Raw genomic sequence first — 21,471 nt, 5'->3', positions numbered from 1 at the left:
CCGTCAGTGTTTTTTGGCACTGTCAAATTTTCGGTGCGGTGCAAAATGTCACGTTTTGTAAAGTGATGGTTTTCGGAGAGTTATGATACTAAAGCGGTGATTTTGTGCATTTTACTCCACACCAAAAGTTGATCTCAGGTGAAAAGTGAACACGAACATACGTCACCTTTTGCCGGCCGGTCCGCAACAACAACGGGAAATACGCTTTGGAGCTTGGTCGTATATACAACCTATATGGGGATTTTTTTAATAAATAAACAAAAGGCCAAAATAGTTTAGAAGTTTTTTTTAGAATAAACTTGACTCTCTTTCACACTAGTATATAAATTTTCACAAAAAAAAACCAAAGTTGACTTCAAGGCAAAACAGACAAAATTTATTTGCTATTATAAGTCACTATTTACACTATTTTAGCTAAAAAATTGTATTTTTGGAAAAGAAGTCAAATGGGGGTTTTCTTTTTGTGGAATTTTTCTCAAAAGTACAATGGAAGGTCAAGTTTATTTCCAAAATATTTTTAGAATTTTTTGACTTTTTGTTGAATTACGAAAAAAATTCATACAGGGTGTGGACACACCCAAACGTCCGCGGAAGTGAACATGCTTCTTGCTTTATTGTAAATAATAAATTTTTTCGAGAGCACGTCAAAAGCGTGCCTTAATTTTATAGAAAAAAGTAGAATAGACAATGTACAAGAAACCTAGGGATGAATGCTAACAAACACCCCCCCACACCCCCTAGCTAGCCTAAGCCTACTCTCTCACAGAAACCACTGAAACCTCCTCCCCCTAGGCCTACCGCCTTCCGCTCCTTCAACTCCCCAATAATGGCACTAGCCAGATCTGGAGCGTTCAACTGCTGGTTGGTCCTGTGGAAGACTCTCGCATTTCGCTGCTTCCATAATGCCCAGATGACCGCAATGACGACCGTATCGAAACCCCTACTCCAACTCGCTCTCTGCGTCAACTACCAATCCAAGAGGTGATCATGCGCGTCTGGGATGGTTGCCTGCAGACCCAAAACATCAAACATGGTATGCCACACTTCCCTTGCGTACACGCACTGGACCAAAATGTGCTCCGCATTGTCCTCCCCTTGGAGACACGTATAGCATGCCGAAGGCCGATCCTGCAACCCATGCCTCGCTCACCTATCTGAGGTCCAAATGCGATGTTGCACCGCCAACCAAGTGAAAAGTTTGCACTTGAGAAAAGCCCAACTTTTCCAGATGCATGAGGCATAAGGCACCGTAACTGCACCGAGACAAAGCCGTTGGTATGTCGACCGAGCCGTATAAAGGCCAGACGGATCCGCGGGCCACGAGAAGGAATCCTGACTGGAGGCGTCGCGCTATACCGTGCTCATTGCCAAGTTGAGATGGATGAGCTGCATGTGATCACCGAAGCTGAGATCACCCGATATATCTAACAGCCACCTCCCATTCTCCAAGCCATCCGCCACCGTTCTCCTGTTTATTGTCCTCGTTTCCACCTTGTCATGTATGAATGGTGCAATATCCTTAGCCGAGAATCCATGGATCCATCGATCCCGCCAAAACAGGACCTTAGTGCCATCACCCACCGAGATGTTAACTAGGCTGTCAAACACCGCGCGGGCATCTCTGTCCTCCATCATCGGCAGCCCGTGCCACGGCCTCTCAGGGTCCGTCCTTCGCAACCATTCCCATCTAACCCGTAGTGCTAGCCCTTGCATCTGCAGGTTCTGAATGCCTAGGCCACCCAGACAAGTAGGCTTACACACCGAGTCCCAAGCGATCAGACATTGCCCACCATTGGACTTATCCTTGCCGGCCCAGAAGAAGCCCCTCATCCATTGCTCAATCTCCTCAAACACCCATCCAGGAGCCTCCGCCACCATGAAGTGGTGTATCGGTTTGGCCGCGATAACCAATTTGACCAGCACAAGCCTACCCGGCCGATGCAACAGCCCCCTTTGCCAAGCCGGCGCAAATTTCTTCGCATGGTCCAACATGGGCTTCCACTTAGCCCGGGTGAGCTTCCTAGGCCAATTGCAGCCCCAGATACCTACATGGGAAGGCTCCCATGCGACAATGCAACACCGATTCGACACGATCCTTATCAGCATTATCTCCATGGATCATAATCTCCATTGATTTGTGATAGTTCACCCTCAATCCAAATGCCTCCCCGGACACCGAGATTTTGGAGAAGACCAGGCGAATATGCTTGCACAACATCGGGGAATTACATAATCGGGTAGCTCGCCTTCTTGGCGATCCCGCACAGCCCTCGAGGTTGCTGGACTCCACATTGGATGCACATGTATCCCTTCTCGCACCATGAAGTGTCGTATGAATTTTTGATGATCCAGTACGGCACTCCCTTGCAGTGGTGGAGCTAGACGTATTCTGCTGGGGGCCAATGGCAAAATACGAGTGTTTGGAGGGTCCAAAAGCTAAAGAAGTTTTAATCTAAGTCCTCCTAATATTTTTCCTTCATAAATTGGTTCAAAGCTGGGGGGGGGGGGGGGGGCACAGCCCCCCAGCACAACACATAGCTTCGCCATTGCTCCCTTGTCATTGGTTCCGTAGCCTACGACTGTGACGACGCGCTTAATCGCCACAAGGGCCCTTGAAGATGCCTCCGCGGTAGTTCTTGTAGGAATCATCCTTGGCCAAACGAGCCCGGCCACCACCGGCTGCGCCGCCACGGCGGTCATAGCCTGGCCTTCGTTTTGCCGACTATGATGTACCCCATGATTGTGACGGCGTGGATCCCCAGCTTTTGTTCCCTGCACTGGTCATGTCGAGCGATGAAGGGGTAGTCGCTATTCGCTGCGATCCCACCGTTCTTCCCAATCCAGCTGAATGCCGCCCGAGGGGAGTCCTTGTTGCAGCCGTTGTTGCTCTTGTCGTAGTCGACGAGCTCCTGAGCCTTTGATGCCTTTTATATGCGCTTGTTTGACAGTAATAGAGCTCCGGGCCCTGATAATATCTCAGCTGAATTCTATAGGTACTGTTGGGACTTTGTCAAACCTGACATTATGCGCTTGCTTGATGCCTTTTATAACATCACTTTGGATGTTGCCCGTCTTAACTACGGGGTGACCACGCTTATTCCCAAAATGAATTATGCTAAAAAATACAACAATATATGCCCATTTGTCTCCTCTGTTGTCCTTACAAATTGATTACTAAGGTAATGGATAACATAGTGGCCATCTTCGTTGATAAACTAATTGCAAACACCAAAATGCCTTTATTAAACACAGAAACATTATGGATGGTATCCTTACTCCCCATGAGGTACTACATCACACACACCGCAAGAAGAAGATTGGGGTGGTGCTTAAACTAGACTTCGAAAAAGCTTACAACAAAATCAATTGGGATTTCCTCCTTGAATGCCACAAGAACCGTGGATTTGGACCTACGTGGTGTGGCTAGGTCAAAAAGATCCTAAACAATGGGACGGTGAGTATAGAACTGAATAAAGAAACATGTCCTTATTTCCAAAGTCACAACAGGGTGTGTCAAGGCGACCCGTTTTCACCTTTTCTATTCAACGTTGCTGTGGAAGCCCTCTGGAAAATGATTCTTAATGCTCAAAAGGAGGGCATGCTAACTAGCCTTGCTTCGGACCTGGTCGATGGGGGAGTGGCCATTCTACAATATGCCGATGATATGGTCATTTGCTTTGAACATGATAGGGAGATTGCGGTCAACCTAAAACTCCCACTATACATCTTCGAGCTCATGTCAGGGCTCAAAATAAATTTCCTCAAGAGAGAAATCATGTGTGTTGGAGGGGATGACGAGCTACTAACTTTCTACTCTGAACTATTCAATTGTCACATTGGGCACTTCCCTATGAAATACTTGGGAGTGCTAGTGAGCTACTCCACACTACGTGCCCTTGACTGGAGCTTTGTCGATGATAAATTCCTAAAATGTTGCGAATCCTAGATTGGTAACGCGGCATCCTCGGGAGGGAGGCTGACCCTCTTAACTCCTCCCTTACTAGTATAGTTTATTACTACATGTCTATGTTTTTGCTTCCTAAAATGGTCATTGAGAAATTGCATAAGCGTCGGAAAAAATTCTTTTTGCAAGAGAAGAATGGTTGTAAACGACACCACTTGGTGAAATGGACAAGGATATGTAGATCCAAGAACAAAGGTGGCTTGGGAGTGAAAGATCTCCATAAGCAAAATATTAGCCTGCTCACCAAGTGGTGGTGGAAACTTCAAACTCAACATGGTCTTTGGCAGGATGTGATCTGCACTAAGTACCTTAAAAACGACACGATGACCTCGGTGAAGAGAAAATTTGGAGATTCCCCGATCTGCAAACCCATTATGAAAGTAAAAGAATATTATTTGGCAGTGAGAGGGGTGATTCTGAACTCTAGCAACATTGCTAGAGTATGGGTTGATTCAGTTAGGGATATATCTCCTTTGCGAGCTAGGTTTCCCATCTTATACAATATCTGTAATCATTAGGAAATCACAGTAGCTGAATTCCAAAACTATGTTGGTGATGATCTCTTCAAGAGACGTCTTCATCCTCCCCTTATGGAATAGTGGAGGGTGCTCAAGACTTTAGTGGACTCTTGGTCCCTATCTTGTGAATCAGATCGGATTATTTGGACTATGGAAAAGAAGGCTTCTTGACCAAATCGGTCTATGCTTATTTGGAAAGACACCTAGTAGGTTGTGACTATAGATGGATTTGGAAAGCCAGGCTTCCTCTCAAGATCCAAATCTTCTTATGGCAGCTATTCCAGGATGCCATTCTGACGAGAGAGGTCATGAAGAAATGAAACGGGGCCGATAATCCCAGATGTTCGTTTTGTAGAGTTAAAGAAACTTCTCGGCATTTTTTTTTACTTGTCCAGTTTCCAGGGTAGTTTGGAGGACTATTGGGTGTGTGCTGGGCACCGAACAACCTCTCGCAATTCTTCTCCTGGTGTTATGTCTTTTTACCATATGGAGCAAAATTTTATACATTTGGCCTTGCTGCGATGTGTTGGGCGATCTGGAATTGCCGCAACCAAGTTACCTTTGAGCAAAAAAAATATAGGACCCCTTTTGATGTGATGTTCTTAGCTTATGGATTTCTAACTTACTGGGCATGTCTGATGACTAGAGCTGGTCATGAAGCCATGGAGTGAGGAGCCAAAGATTCTTAGGACGAATGCCTCGACTATGATGAGGATCTGCGCGGCTCTAGTCGGTCCAGGGATGGACTAAAAAGGCTCTTTCTCGTTGCTGCTATGGATATCTTCCTATGCGTCTTTTACTGTCCTGTTACTTTGATGATCAGTGCTCTACGCGAGATTTTGTTTCTAGCTCTCTTGTGAGCTTTCTCATGCGCCGTTGTTGGCTTCCTTTTGCTTGGTTAAAAACTATTACTGGTTTAGGTTAGGTTAGTTTGGTTTGAGGTGTCGCTGGGTTTCCGCCCCACGGTGAGTTGATTGATGACGAGTGCTTACAATGGGTTTCCCAGTGATGCCCTGAACCCGCTTTCCCCTTTCTAGTATCCTTAAAACAGCTGGTACAGACTGGTAAAATGTATTTCCGTTATGCTAAGTAATGGAAAGGGGTTATGCCCGGTTCAAAAAAAGCTCCTGAGCTGATAGCCGAAGAGATCTCCCCGTCTTGATGCAGTACAGGCCCTCGATGGACGCAGCGGTGGCCAAAGCCCAACAACACTCTGTATGAATAAACAAAATGCAAGGCAGATCATGTCACCAAGAAAGAAAGATTTGAATGTACTCCTAATAATGTACGACTAAGCATAAAGTTGAATCTGCTTACCGCAGGGTCCAATGGCAGCAGGAGGAGGGAAAATTTGGTGTTATGATCCTTTTGCGAAAGTTGAGTCAGATCTGACCCTGGTTCGAAAGTTTTTCGAGATCTGACTCTTTTTCCACCGCCGTGGTCGATGGCGGTATGGTATACCACTATTGGGTATAACAACCTACCGCTGAGGCCCTAAACGGTAGGGATGCATGTCCTACTTTAAAAAAATCTAAGTGTCAAATACAGTGCTTGTACCCACCTACCGCCAGGCACCTCGGCTGTGGGGTTGCACAGGCTACCGCCAGCCTGTTTGGCGGTAGGTCTGCACTGCGTTGACATGGATAAGTTGCCTACCGCCAGGGCCTCGGTTGTAGGCTGGTATACCCTACCGTCATCGAGCCCGATGGTAAGAAAATGGTCAGATCCGATTTTTTTTCAAACCAGGGTCAAATCTGGCTCAACTTCAGAGAGGGCAGACCATCCTTTAGTGTCAACATGATTCTGTCGAGGAAGCATGTGCAGGTCGTGGCCTATTGCCTAGTCCACTGTAGAAGGCAGATCGCCCTTCACCATCGCCACTTTCCGCTCCCAAAACATGCATGTGCAGGTCGCGGCCTTCTGGCGGCGGAATTGGTGTGGGTGGTGCATAGGACGAGAGCGAGCACTAAGCATAACTGTCGGATTCTGGGTTCTGGCAAACCCTTAAGGTTCGAACTTTGGGGTGCGCACGAAGAACCCTCGACACTCAGCAGGATCGAGCGTTTGTGGGACGTCACCGAGCTGAACGCGTGCTGATCGCGGAGGTGCCGTACTTTTGGTACTAGGATCGGTCGGATCGTGAAGACATACGACTACATCAACCGCGTTGTCATAATGCTTCCGCTTTCGGTCTATGAGGATACGTAGACAACACTCTCCCCTCTCGTTGCTATGCATCACCATGATAGATCTTGCGTGTGCGTAGGAATTTTTTTGAAATTAGTGTGTTCCCCAACAGTGCCATCCGAGCCAGGTCTATGCGTAGATGTTATATGTAGAACACAAAGAGTTGTGGGCGATAATAGTCATACTGCTTACCAGCATGTCATACTTTGATTCAGCGGTATTGTTGGATGAAGCGGCCCGGACCGACATTACGCGTACGCTTACGCGAGACTGGTTGTACGTTGTACCGACGTGCTTCGCACACAGGTGGCTGGCGGGTGTCAGTTTCTCCAACTTTAGTTGAATCGAGTGTGGCTACGCCCGGTCCTTGTTGAAGGTTAAAACAACACACTTGACAAAAATCGTTGTGGTTTTGATGCGTAGGTAAGATCGGTTCTTGCTCAGCCCGTAGCAGCCACGTAAAACTTGCAACAACAAAGTAGAGGACGTCTAACTTGTTTTTGCAGGGCATGTTGTGATGTGATATGGTCAAGACATGATGCTAAATTTTATTGTATGAGATGATCATGTTTTGTAACACAGTTATCGGCAACTGGCAGGAGCCATATGGTTGTCGCTTTATTGTATCAAATGCAATCGCCATGTAATTGCTTTACTTTATCACTAAGCGGTAGCGATAGTTGTAGAAGAAATCGTTGTCGAGACGACAACGATGCTTCGATGGAGATCAAGGTGTCAAGCCGGTGACGATAGTGATCATGACGGTGCTTTGGAGATGGAGATCAAAGGCACAAGATGATGATGGCCATATCATATCACTTATATTGATTGCATGTGATGTTTATCCTTTATGCATCTTATTTTTCTTAGTTCGGCGGTAGCATTACAAGATGATCTCTCACTAAATTTCAAGTACAAGTGTTCTCCCTGAGTATGCACCATTGCGAAAGTTCGTCGTGCCTAGACACCACGTGATGATCGGGTGTGATAAGTTGTACGTTCACATACAACGGGTGCAAACCAGTTTTGCACACGCAGAATACTCGGGTTAAACTTGACGAGCCTAGCATATGCAGATATGGCCTCGGAACGCTGAGACCGAAAGGTCGAGCATGAATCATATAGTAGATATGATCAACATAGTGATGTTCACCATTGAAAACTACTCCATCCCACGTGATGATCGGACATGGTTTAGTTGATTTGGATCACATGATCACTTAGATGATTAGAGGGATGTCTATCTAAGTGGGAGTTCTTAAGTAATTTGATTAATTGAACTTTAATTTATCATGAACTTAGTACCTGATAGTATTTTGCATGTCTATGTTGTTGTAGATAGATGGCCCGTGTTGTTGTTCCGTTGAATTTTAATGCGTTCCTAGAGAAAGCTAAGTTGAAAGATGATGGTAGCAACTACACGGACTGGGTCCGTAACTTGAGGATTATCCTCATTGCTGCACAGAAGAATTACGTCTTGGAAGCACCGCTAGGTGCCAAACCCACTGCAGGAGCAACGCCAGATGTTATGAACGTCTGGCAGAGCAAAGCTGATGACTACTCGATAGTTCAGTGTGCCATGCTTTACGGCTTAGAACCGGGACTTCAACGACGTTTTGAACGTCATGGAGCATATGAGATGTTCCAGGAGTTGAAGTTAATATTTCAAGCAAATGCCCGGATTGAGAGATATGAAGTCTCGAATAAGTTCTACAACTGCAAAATGGAGGAGAATAGTTCTATCAGTGAGCATATACTCAAAATGTCTGGGTATAACAATCACTTGATTCAACTAGGAGTTAATCTTCCTGATGATAGTGTCATTGACAGAATTCTTCAATCACTGCCACCAAGCTACAAGAGCTTCGTGATGAACTATAATATGCAAGGGATGAATAAGACAATCCCCGAGCTCTTCGCAATGCTAAAGGCTGCGGAGGTAGAAATCAAGAAAGAGCATCAAGTGTTGATGGTCAACAAGACCACCAGTTTCAAGAAAAAGGGTAAAGGGAAGAAGGGGAACTTCAAGAAGAACGGCAAGCAAGTTGCTGCTCAAGTGAAGAAGCCCAAGTCTGGACCTTAGCCTGAGACTGAGTGCTTCTACTGCAAAGGGACTGGTCACTGGAAGCAGAACTGCCCCAAGTATTTGGCGGATAAGAAGGATGGCAAGGTGAACAAAGGTATATGTGATATACATGTTATTGATGTGTACCTTACTAATGCTCGCAGTAGTACCTGGATATTTGATACTGGTTCTGTTGCTAATATTTGCAACCCGAAATAGGGACTACGGATTAAGCCAAGATTGGCTAAGGACGAGGTGACGATGCGCGTGGGAAATGGTTCCAAAGTCGATGTGATCGCGGTCGGCACGCTACCTCTACATCTACCTTCGGGATTAGTTTTAGACCTGAATAATTGTTATTTGGTGCCAGCGTTAAGCATGAACATTATATCTAGATCTTGTTTGATGCGAGACGGTTATTCATTTAAATTAGACAATAATGGTTGTTCTATTTATATGAGTAATATCTTTTATGGTCATGCACCCTTGAAGAGTGGTCTATTTTTGTTGAATCTCGATAGTAGTGACACACATATTCGTAATATTGAAGCCAAAAGATGTAGAGTTGATAATGATAGTGCAACTTATTTATGGCACTGCCATTTAGGTCATATTGGTGTAAAGCGCATGAAGAAACTCCATTCTGATGGACTTTTGGAATCACTTGATTATGAATCACTTGGTACTTGTGAACCATGCCTCATGGGCAAGATGACTAAAACTCCGTTCTCCGGAACAATGGAGCGAGCAACAGATTTGTTGGAAATCATACATACTGATGTATGTGGTCCGATGAATATTGAGGCTCGCGGTGGGTATCGTCATTTTCTCACCTTCACAGATGATTTGAGCAGATATGGGTATATCTACTTAATGAAACATAAGTCTGAAACATTTGAAAAGTTCAAAGAATTTCAGAGTGAATTGGAAAATCATTGTAACAAGAAAAAAAAGTTTCTACGATCTGATCATGGAGGAGAATATTTGAGTTACGAGTTTGGTCTTCATTTGAAATAATGCAGAATAGTTTCGCAACTCACGCCACCCGGAAAACCATAGCGTAATGGTGTGTCCGAACGTCGTAATCGTACTTTACTAGATATGGTGCGATCTATGATGTTTCTTACTGATTTACCGCTATCGTTTTGGGGTTATGCTTTAGAGACGGCTGCATTCACGTTAAATAGGGCACCATCTAAATCCGTTGAGACGACACCTTATGAACTGTGGTTTAGCAAGAAACCCAAATTTTCGTTTCTTAAAGTTTGGGGCTGCGATGCTTATGTGAAAAAGCTTCAACCTGATAAGTGCTACCTCTTGAGCGCTGCGTTGGTTTTCCCATGAAGAGGAAAGGGTGATGCAGAAAAGTAGCGTAAGTATTTTCCTCGGTTTTTGAGAACCAAGGTATCAATCCAGTAGGAGGCCACGCACGAGTCCCTCGCACCTACACAAACAAATAAATCCTCACAACCAATGCAATAAAGGGGTTGTCAATCCCTTCACGGTCACATACGAGAGTGAGATCTGATAGGATAATATTTTTGGTATTTTTATGATAAAGATGCAAAGTAAAATAAAAGGCAATAAAAATAACTAAGTGTAGGAAGATTAATATGATAGAAAATAGACCCGGGGGCCATAGGTTTCACTAGAGGCTTCTCTCGAGAGCATAAGTATTACGGTGGGTGAACAAATTACTGTTGAGCAATTGACAGAATTGAGCATAGTTATGAGAATATCTAGGTATGATCATGTATATAGGCATCATGTCCAAGACAAGTAGACCGACTCCTGCCTGCATCTACTACTATTACTCCACACATCGACCGCTATCCAGCATGCATCTAGAGTATTAAGTTCATAAGAACAGAGTAACGCTTTAAGCAAGATGACATGATGTAGAGGGATAAACTCATGCAATATGATATAAACCCCATCTTGTTATCCTCGATGGCAACAATACAATACGTGCCTTGCTGCCCCTACTGTCACTGGGAAAGGACACCGCAAGATTGAACCCAAAGCTAAGCACTTCTCCCATTGCAAGAAAGATCAATCTAGTAGGCCAAACCAAACTGATAATTCGAAGATACTTGCAAAGATAACCAATCATACATAAAAGAATTCAGAGAAGATTCAAATATTGTTCATAGATAAACTTGATCATAAACCCACAATTCATCGGTCTCAACAAACACACCGCAAAAGAAGATTACATCAAATAGATCTCCACAAGAGAGGGGGAGAACATTGTATTGAGATCCAAAAAGAGAGAAGAAGCCATCTAGCTAATAACTATGGACCCGAAGGTCTGAGGTAAACTACTCACACATCATCGGAGAGGCTACGGTGTTGATGTAGAAGCCCTCCGTGATCGATGCCCCCTCCGGCGGAGCTCCGGAAAATGCCCCAAGATGGGATCTCACGGGTACTGTTGAGGATATAACCCTTAGAGTCACCCGCCCGGCGGAGCCGGGTTACACATAAGGATCATCACCTAAAGCCCGGCGCCAAGCGTGAAGACGGTGGGCCAAAGATGGGCTTAAGACCCGGAGATGGCTTAAGGCCCGTAGTTACAACCGTCATTATGGTAGAACTTGTAGTATAAGGCAAGAATAGTTGAGAGTCTGAGCCGGACACTCTTATGAGCCGGCCGGGATTCTCAGAAGCTGCTGGGCGTCAACCTTTCTATATAAAGGGACGACTCGGCAGCGGTTTAGGAAAAAAGAAAGATCTCGTCGAGAGCCAGGCATAGCAGTTAAGCTCCCTGGTCATCAAAACCCTAATCAATACCATCTCAACTGGACGTAGGCTTTTACCTTCACCGTAAGGGGCCGAACCAGTATAAACCCTCGTGTTCCTTGTCCCGTTTAACCCCTTCAAGCTTCCTAGCGGCGATGGCTCCACGACTAAGTCCTAGCTTGAGGACATCTGCCGTGACAATTCCACGACAGTTGGCGCCCACCGTGGGGCCAGCGCACGATGGATTTGAGTTCTTGAAGGGCAGCTTCGAAGGGCTGAAGGGATACGCTGTGGGCCGGATGACCAGGAGTCGTCGCGGCAAGCTCTACATCGACGATGCAAGCTGGGGCCCCGACGCCGGCTCAATTGAGTACGGATACCGGGTCCCCTTCGGCGGAATTCATGTTTTCATTGGCAAGATTGGTGAGCCGGGCCCTGAGCCGGATCTCTGCGCCGATCTCATCGAGACGGCTCAGCGCGCACGATCCGCCCGGGCCCTGCCTGCCTTGAAGCATGCTTTTGTGGGATGTATCCATGGAGGGCTCTCTGGTGGATCTGGATCTGGTGATGAGACGGCCGCCGGCTCTGACGGCGAATCATCCACAGATGAGTCGAACTCGTTGTATCAGCTTCAAGATGGCAGGCTAATGGGTTGTTCCGATGGTGACAGTATTCCGGACCCGTTTGAGCCGCTGAGCCGGGTTGGAATCTTCATGGCCGGTGCGCAGCCTGTTCAGAACCCTGCTGCTGGGGCGGGAAACCCGGTGCCCTCACCGGCTCAGGTGCTGATGGATCTCACGGATAAGATGACGGCCCTGTTGACCGCCGCGGTTGACCCGGCGGATCAAGCTCAGCATGATGCGGAGGTGGCGCAGTTGAAGTTAGATCTAGTGAAAGCCAAGGAGGATCTGGCAGCGGAAGGGATCAGGATGGCTGCGGAGAGGGCGGCTCTCGACGCCCAAACTCAGTTGATTCAGGCGCAGTCCTTCCGGCTCACGATGGATCAGAACGCGTCCAATGAGGTCATGAGAAGGAGGCATCAAAAGGCCCAATCTCGAGTCCCTCCGGTCTACGATCCTCGAAACCTCTTCAACACGCTAGGTGCAGGGTCCAGTAACCCACCAGGGATCATAGTGCCCGGGTCTGGGACCCCTGTTCAGCCATAAGTGATGGGGCCTCCCCGGGTGAGCCCTGCCCCGCCTCAGTATGTGCCGATACCACCGGGTCATTATGCTAACCCGCTGGAGAACATGGTCGCCGCAGCAGCACGGCTGGCGGCCCTCCCAATTGACGGCGACTCTCCAACGGCTATTGAAACCCGCCGGGTCAGGGAACTCCTTCAGACAACGCTGGCACAGCAAGAGGCGTACTCTTACAGCCGGGACAGGATCCACTCGACCCCTCGTCCAGGCTGGAGCCCGAGTTATAGCAGACACATGGTCTCAGCGACCGGCTCAAGTAATGTCCGACGCCATGACCCGCCCCCTGGCCATGGCCCGGCTCATAACGGAGCTTTTCACGCAGCAGACCAAGACAGAGCGCGGCAAGAGGCGGAGCAGGTGCCTCAGTTGACGGCTTACCAGACTCCCCCGGCTTATCCGACGACTTCCGTCGACGTGGGTATCCCTACCAGGACTGGAGGTGTCCCTTGTTTAGTGCCAGCTCTCCGCAATGAGCGTCTACCCAAGGACTTCAAAGGCCCTAGGAAGGTGCCTAATTACACGGCTGACTTACAACCCGGGGCCTGGATCGAAAGTTACGAGATGGCCATGGAACTGCTGGAGGTCAGTGAAGCGGCGATGGCCAAGTACTTCACCATGATGCTGGATGGGCCTGCCCGCACTTGGTTGAAAGCGCTACCGCCGAATTCCATCGGGTCTTGGGCTGAGCTAAAGGCCCGGTTCATACAAAACTTCAAAGACACCTGTAGGTAGTCTATGTCAATAGTGGATTTGACTAACTGTAAACAGCAGGAGGGTGAGTCTACGACACATTGGGTTCGCCGGGTCAAAGAGATCATACATTCATCGGCTAAGATGGATGCCGGTTCTGCAGTCTTAATGTTGGAGCAAAATTGTCGTTTTCTGCCCCTGAAAATGAAGCTCGGGCGGCTTAAGCGCGACTGCAATGATATGGGTACGCTGATGGCGGCTCTCGTCAAGTATGCCGATTCTGATAGTACCAAGGACCCCGCTTCAGACGATGAAAGGACAGGGAAGGGAAAGAAGAACGGCAATGGCAAGGGTCCTCAGCATAACCCGGGGAACCAAGGAAGTGGCAAGCGTAAGGCCGACGGCAGCCTAGAGTTTGTGGCCAACGCCAGCTCACAGGGTAATAGCCAGAGATGCAAGGGGAGGCCCCCTCCCCGAGCCGGCGGGTCAGGCCCGACGGTGGAGCAACTGTTGAATGAGCCCTGTCCAAGGCATGGCTCTAGAGAGAGGCCAGCTACTCATCTATGGAAGGATTGTGCAATCATGAAGGCTTTTAAGAATTCCAACGCCTTCAACGGCAACAATGGCCCGAGCGGTGGCTCAGGCGCCGGCGGCTTTCATGGCCCGGGCGGCGGCTCAAATTCTAATCCTCAGAACGGTCAAGGGGGCTTTAATCAGCAGTCTGGCCAGGGTCATCAACAACAGCAGGGGGGTTATCAGACCAATCCAAAGCAGCTTAGCGATGGACAGTATCATGTGTTTACCACCAGTCTGTGTAAGCGAGATCAGAAGCTTCATAAGAGGGCTGTGAATGCTGTTGAGCCGGCGGTTCCACGCTACTTACGGTGGTCTGAGCAGCCTATAGTGTGGAGTAGGGAGGATCACCCTCCCCGGGTGGATAATCCGGGTCACTTGGCCTTGGTGGTGGCTCCTCAGGTGGGAGGATATAAGTTCACTAAGGTGCTCATGGATGGAGGCAGCAGCATCAACATCCTCTATTATGAGACTTTCCGTCGTATGGGGTTGATTGATAAGAACCTCAGCCAGTCAAACACTATTTTCCATGGTGTAGTACCTGGTAAGTCGGCTTATCCAGTCGGCAAGATCGAGTTGGAAGTGGCCTTTGGAGACGAGCACAACTACAGGGTGGAAAAATTGACCTTTGAGGTGGTCAAGATAAGAAGCCCGTATCATGCCATATTCGGGCGGCCGGCTTACGCCAAGTTCATGGCACGGCCGTGTTACGTGTATTTACAGCTCAAGATGCCGGGTCTCAATGGGACCATTACGGTTCATGGCAGCCAGAAGGTGGCCTTGGAGTGCGAGGAAGGCGATGCAGCTTATGCAGAATCTGTTTGTGCAACGGAGGAGTTAAAATTCTACAAGGACAATGTTGACCCAACAGATATGACCTCTCTGAAAAAGCCGACTACGGAGCATGAGCCGGCAATGAAATTTAAGTCGGCTGATGAGACTAAACTTGTTGATTTCGTTCCAGGTGATTCATCTCAGCAGTTTAGCATCAGTGCCAATCTGGATCCAAAATAGGAAAGCGCGCTCATCGAATTCATCCGTGAGAATAGGGACATTTTTGCATTGAAACCTTCTGACATGCCAGGTGTACCTAGAGAACTCGCTGAGCACACTCTCAATGTTGATCCGAAATGTAAGCCGGTCAGGCAATTACTTCGGCGGTTTAATGAAGAGAGGCGGAAAGCTATTGGTGAAGAGGTGGCCCGGCTCTTGGCGGCCGGGTTTATTGTTGAAGTCTTTCACCCAGAGTGGTTAGCTAACCCGGTGCTCATGCTCAAGAAGAACGGCACCTGGCGGATGTGTGTGGACTACACGGACTTAAACAAGGCGTGTCCGGCTGATCCTTTTGCCCTTCCCCGTATTGATCAAATCATTGATGCTACGGCGGGTTGTGAGCGCTTAAGCTTCTTGGATGCTTATTCCGGATATCATCAGATTAAAATGGCAGTTAAGGACCAGGAGAAGACGGCGTTCATCACTCCCTTTGGAGCCTTCTGCTATGTGTCTATGCCCTTTGGACTCAAGAGTGCACAGGCGACTTATCAGCGTTGCGTGCAGAACTGTCTTCATAACCAGATTGGGCGCAATGTTAATGCTTATGTGGATGATATTGTCGTTAAATCCAGGAAGGAGGAAACCTTGATAGATGATCTGAGGGAAACCTTTGATAATCTCCGGGTCTACAAGATGATGCTTAACCCGACCAAGTGTGTTTTTGGTGTTCCTGCAGGCAAGCTCTTGGGTTTCTTGGTTTCTAACAGAGGCATTGAAGCTAACCCAGAGAAGATCAAGGCCATCACTTCCCTGGCTAAGCCGGCGTGTATAAACGACGTTCAACGCTTGGCGGGTCGCAACGGTGCTTTAAGCCGGTTTATAAGCCGTTTGGGTGAGAAGGCCATGCCATTATATCAGTTGATGAAGAAAACTGATGACTTTGTCTGGAATGATGCGGCTAATACTGCTTTTGAGGATTTGAAGAGGCAGCTGGCAGAGCCCCCAGTCCTTGCTGCTCCGGTTGACAAGGAGCCTTTATTGCTGTATGTGGCTGCTAATACGCGAGCCGTCAGTGTGGCTGTGGTGGTGGAGCGCAAGGAAGAAGGTAAGGAGCAAACGGTTTAGCGGCCGGTTTATTATGTCAGCGAAGTGCTCATCGAGTCCAAGCAGCGGTATCCGCATTGGCAGAAGCTTGTTTATGGTGTGTTCATGGCAAGCCGGAAACTTAAGCATTATTTCCAGGGTCACCCCATCACTGTGGTCAGTTCTGCCCCCCTTGGAGATATCATTCAAAACAGAGAGGCCACAGGGAGAGTGGCTAAGTGGGCTATAGAGCTCGGACCTCATGGTCTGAAATACATGCCACGCACTGCTGTTAAATCTCAGGCCTTGGTGGATTTCATCAATGATTGGACAGAGCTACAAGTGCCCGAACAAAAGCCGGATAACACATATTGGACTATTCACTTCGATGGGTCCAGGCAATTGGAGGGCTCGGGGGCTGGAGTCGTATTGGCTTCCCCTAAAGGTGACAAGTTCCATTATGTGCTACAATTGATGTTTCCTTGCACCAACAATGCAGCTGAGTACGAGGCCTTGCTCCACGGTCTTCGGATGGCTAAGGAGATGAGCTTGAGCCGGGTAAGGTGCTTTGGCGACTCAGGCTTGGTGGCTCAACAAGTATCAGGAAAGTGGGACTCCAAGGACCCTCTCATGGCAGCTTATCGCCATGAAGTTGATGCCATTGCTGGGCACTTTCAGGGTTATCAAGTAGAGCACATCGATCGCAGGAAGAACGAGGCGGCGGATGCTTTAAGCCGGCTGGGCTCTCAGCGAAAACCGGTGCCGCCTAATACTTTCCTGGACGTCCTGCATAACCCTTCTGTTAGGTTGCCTACAGAGGAAGACTTGGCTGTCCCTGACCCGGAGGCACGACTGGTGGCGGCTCTCCACATCATCCCGGACTGGACATTGCCCTATCTGGCTTACATGACCCGGGGACATTTGCCTGAGGATGAAACTTTGGCCAGACAAATAACCCGGCAGTCTAAGTCAATGGTTGTTATCAATGGTGAGTTGCATCGCCGCAGTGTTACGGGAGCGTTCCAGCGCTGTGTCTCCCCCGAGGAAGGTCAATACATCTTGCGTGAGATTCATGAAGGGGATTGTGGCCATCACGCCGGCTCAAAGTCTCTTGTGGCCAAGGCTTTTCGTCATGGTTTTTATTGGCTGACGGCTCATGCTGATGCGGAGGACCTGGTCAGTAAATGTGATGGTTGCCAAAGGTTCTCGCGACGGGCTCATGGGCCGGCTCAGGAGCTGAGGATGATCCCAATTACTTGGCCCTTTGCGGTCTGGGGGCTTGATATGGTTGGGCCTTTTAAAAGGTCCAAGGATAAGAAGACCCACCTCTTGGTGGTAGTTGACAAATTTACCAAATGGGGTGAAGCGGAGCCAGTTAGCAAGTGTGATGCAGCCATGGCAGTTCAGTTTATGAAAAAGGTGATCTTTCGTTTTGGCTTTCCACACAGCATTATAACTGACAATGGTACCAATCTATCCAAAGGCGCCATGGAGGAGTTTTGCCAACGAGAGCATATTCGACTTGATGTTTCATCAGTGGCTCATCCTCAATCCAATGGTCAAGCTGAGAGGGCTAATCAGGAGATTCTGAAAGGCATCAAACCCCGGCTTTTGGTCCCTTTACAATGGACGCCGGGTTGTTGGGTGGAGGAGTTACCCTCCGTGTCGTGGAGCATCAACACTACTCCTAACAGGTCTACAGGTTTCACGCCTTTCTTCATGGTTTATGGAGCGGAAGCAGTTCTCCCCAGTGACATCCGTCATGACTCACCTCGAGTGGCGGCTTATGTGGAGGTGGATAATGAACAGGCGCGCCAAGATGCTCTTGACTTGTTGGACGAACAGCGTGATGTGGCAGGAGCTCGCTCAGCGATTTACCAACAAGACCTGCGCCGTTATCATAGTCGCCGGGTTAAATCCCGGGTCTTCCAGGAAGGCGATCTGGTGCTCCGGCTCATCCAAGATCAAACAGATGCGCACAAGCTATCCCCGCCTTGGGAAGGGCCCTTTGTGGTCAGCAAGAATTTGCACAACGGGTCATATTACCTCATTGACATTCGGGAGCACAAAGATTCACGTAAGTCGGAGGAAGAGACCCGTCGGCCGTGGAACATAGCTCAGCTTCGGCCTTATTGCACTTGAGCCACCGGCTCTCATAATGTACATATTTCTCTAAGCCATGTATATATTATGATAAGCAATAAAGCAGGACCTCTGTCCTTTTTTCTCCTCTAAAGGTGAACGTGTTGTTTTCATTGCAAGATCACATGATAACTTGAAGGGGGGTCCGGCTTATGATCGTATTCGAATCTAGCCATACGCAATATAGTCACTTGGGGGCTTCCTGTTCAAACATAGGTCGTATTCGAACCAAAGAGAACATAGCTGTCGATACCCATTTGATTGGCAAAGTGCCGAGCTCATTGGGGAGTTTTCTTTGATCATATCTGAATCACAGTTCAACCCCCTTTGGGAACCGACGTGGATCGTATTCGAATCAGCGTCGTTAAACAATTCTTAAAGTCACTTGGGGGCTTCCTGTTCAAACATGGGTCGTATTCGAACCAAAGAGAACATAGCTGTCGGTACCCTCTTGATTGGCATCGCCACACCCATTGGGGGCTATATGATCGCATTCGAATCCTAGCATAACCCCTTTGGGACGGGTCTCTGGTCGTATTCGAACCGGAAGCCCCTAAGTTTTTCTGATTTATAGCAAGTTCTTCTGATTATTTCAAGTGTGCACGGCGGGTCTCACTTTGCCGGCTTAACTTTGATTCACAGTACTAGTCAAACACAATCGGCGTTATTAAGACTGGTAAACCGGAATTGAGGTACCAACCTTATTACCCGGGTTCTATAAGCCGGAAGGGGGCTTGCAGGCCGGTAAGTGTGTTATTACGGGTATATCAAGAGGACCAATCTTTTGTGATTCATATTCCGGGTTATATGTATAAAGACTATGATTCTCAGTGCGGTAAGCTGCCTAGAGACTTGTGATTTGTTTTTCTATGCAGGATAGTAAAAGACAACTATTTTTAGCTTAAGGAACATGAATAACATTTATGACCCGGAGGAATATAAGGAAACAACTTCAAATGGAACTAAGCATTCAGCACGTGCACGATGGCACGACAAAGTTAAAATGGTCCTATTCTATTACAAGACTCATCGAGTCCAAAAGGGTGAAGCATTGTTTGGCTAAACCGCCTACAGAGTTAAGATGCTTGCTGGGTTGAGGCTTCCGGCTCATCCCTCTCCGCTCCTCCGGCTGTTCCCAAGACCTGGAAAGTTGACGATTTCCAGTCAATGCCGCTTAGAGCTTCAAATTGAGCTTCCTCGTCAATTAACCCGGCCGGGTCAATTTCCAGGGCAAAGGTGTGCTTACGAGTCGGCGGGACTAAGCTGATGGCTTCATAACGCGGAGTGGGGATCCTCTGATTCTCTGCATCGTAACCCGGCTGGTACTTGGTCAGATCCGTGTCATTTCCAATCAGAGTGGCCACCGGGCGTACGATCTTCACGCAGGCTGCAAAGTCCCTTTGGTCGAAGGGGGTGCCGTCTTCCTTCAAGCTGGGATAGCCAAGGGCAATGTCCGCCGGGTCTAATTCTGGAAGGAACGCCTTGGCCCGGCTCAGAGCAGCTATGGCTCCGGATCTTGCGGAGGCCCGTCGCAGCTCTTGGACACGCTGAGGAAGAACGGCAAGCCGGTGAAGAACTTCCGCCAGGTGAGTCGGCACCTCATTGGATAGGGCCACCACGGCCAAGGCGCGCTGTGACCCGGTGTAGAGTTGCTCCACCAGGGTGTACACGGCCTTCAACTTGGTCACCACACTTTGGTTGAGGTTGGCGCTTCTGGGACCTGTTTAAAAGAGTAAGGTAAGCCGCTGGCAATGATGGGTTATGAGACATAAAGATTATACACTGGACGAGAGCCGGTGGAATGACTTACCGAAGATTGCGGCAACCATCTAGGACACGTGGCGCTTTAAGCCGGAGAGTTCGGCCGCTTCTCTGTCAGAGCCTTCTCCGCCTGTTCGGCCCGGCTCACCAGAGTAGCCTTCTCTTCGGACCAAGCTTTCCGTTCAGCTTCAAAATCCTTTTTCAGCTTCTCTTGAGCAGCAATACTGGACACAAATTTGGCGTTGGCCTTCCGGGTCTCAGTTTCTTGCGTCCTCAGGCGGGTCTTCAGATCGGAGATGTCAGCTTCAAACTTCTTGCAAGCAGCCTGCATAATTTCTGGGTTATAGGATGAACAGTTATTATGTAATTTTAAAGTCCCAAGCACTTTCCAAGCAAAGACACTTGGCACTTGGGGGCTAATGCATATCGAACGTTTCTATTTACAGATTACCGGTTCATGCGAGTAAGCCGGAAGATAAGTCTACAACATATTCTATCATAAGTAGTAGACTTGGGGGCTAGAGTATGGTAAAGATAACAAGATAACTATGCAGTAAGCAAGAAGAGTGGTACCTCAGACTTCTGCTGAATCTGATTCACCATGTCGATCTCTAAATCCCGGCTCTTGTGCACCCGACTGACATAGCCGGAGACGATCTCTTCGATGCTCAGATTGGCATAGTCGGTGAGGTCCAGATTGGCCCGGCGCCGCTCTAGCAGCTCTTCCTTGGCGGAGCACTTGGACAGCGCAGTGGGTCTCCCCGGCTCAACAAACTCCGTCCGGGTGATTACCACGTCCAGGTCATCGGCCGGTTGAGCCAGGCTGGAGGTCTCCGGGTTAGCAGAAGTTTCTGCGATTGGCTTGTCGGTTGGAGCGGCGGCTGCAGGAGCAGAGGCAACTGGCGGTTCTTGAGCTGCAACCTCCAGTTCAGGTAAGTTTGGCTCTTCGACCGGCTTGTTATTTTTCGCCCTCTTGCTGAGCTTTGCCTGGGCACTGAAAGGACAAAAAGGTTAGTACAAAAGTAGGAGTAAAGATAAGCACAACAAGAGATGATCATAATTACCCGGGTACGGTCTTGAAGGCCGGCAGGTTTGATTGCATCGAGTCACCAGAGGAGGGTGAGGTTTCCTGATAGTTTGAATCGGAAGAATTGAGCGGTTGACGTATAACACCCGCCAAAGGATGAAAAGGGTACAAGTGGGAGATAACCTCGGTCCGGCGTTTCCTCGACGCGTCAGGTAAACCGAAGGAGAGGTCAGCGTCCTTGTTGGTCCGGATGTGCCGCCGGCTCTCATGAATCTGTTGCTTCAAAAGAAATTGAGGATCTTGATAAGCTAAAGGATGTGAAAATCTTACTTTCCGGGTTACCCTTCGGACTTTCAGCCTTGGCAAGGGCTCCGAGTCGGAGGAAAGTGTCATTACCTCTTCAACCACCGGGTTACTTGCTCCGGTGTCACCCTGTTGATGAACAGTATTGATAAGGTGGACAGAAATAAACAACAAATACAACAAGAGCTTACAGGCTCAGGGGTTACCTCTGACTCGGAGCT

The sequence above is a fragment of the Aegilops tauschii genome, chromosome 4 (genome assembly GCF_002575655.3).
Source record: "Aegilops tauschii subsp. strangulata cultivar AL8/78 chromosome 4, Aet v6.0, whole genome shotgun sequence".
In the NCBI taxonomy this organism is placed as follows: Eukaryota; Viridiplantae; Streptophyta; class Magnoliopsida; order Poales; family Poaceae; genus Aegilops; species Aegilops tauschii.
This window is presented reverse-complemented; position numbering follows the sequence as displayed.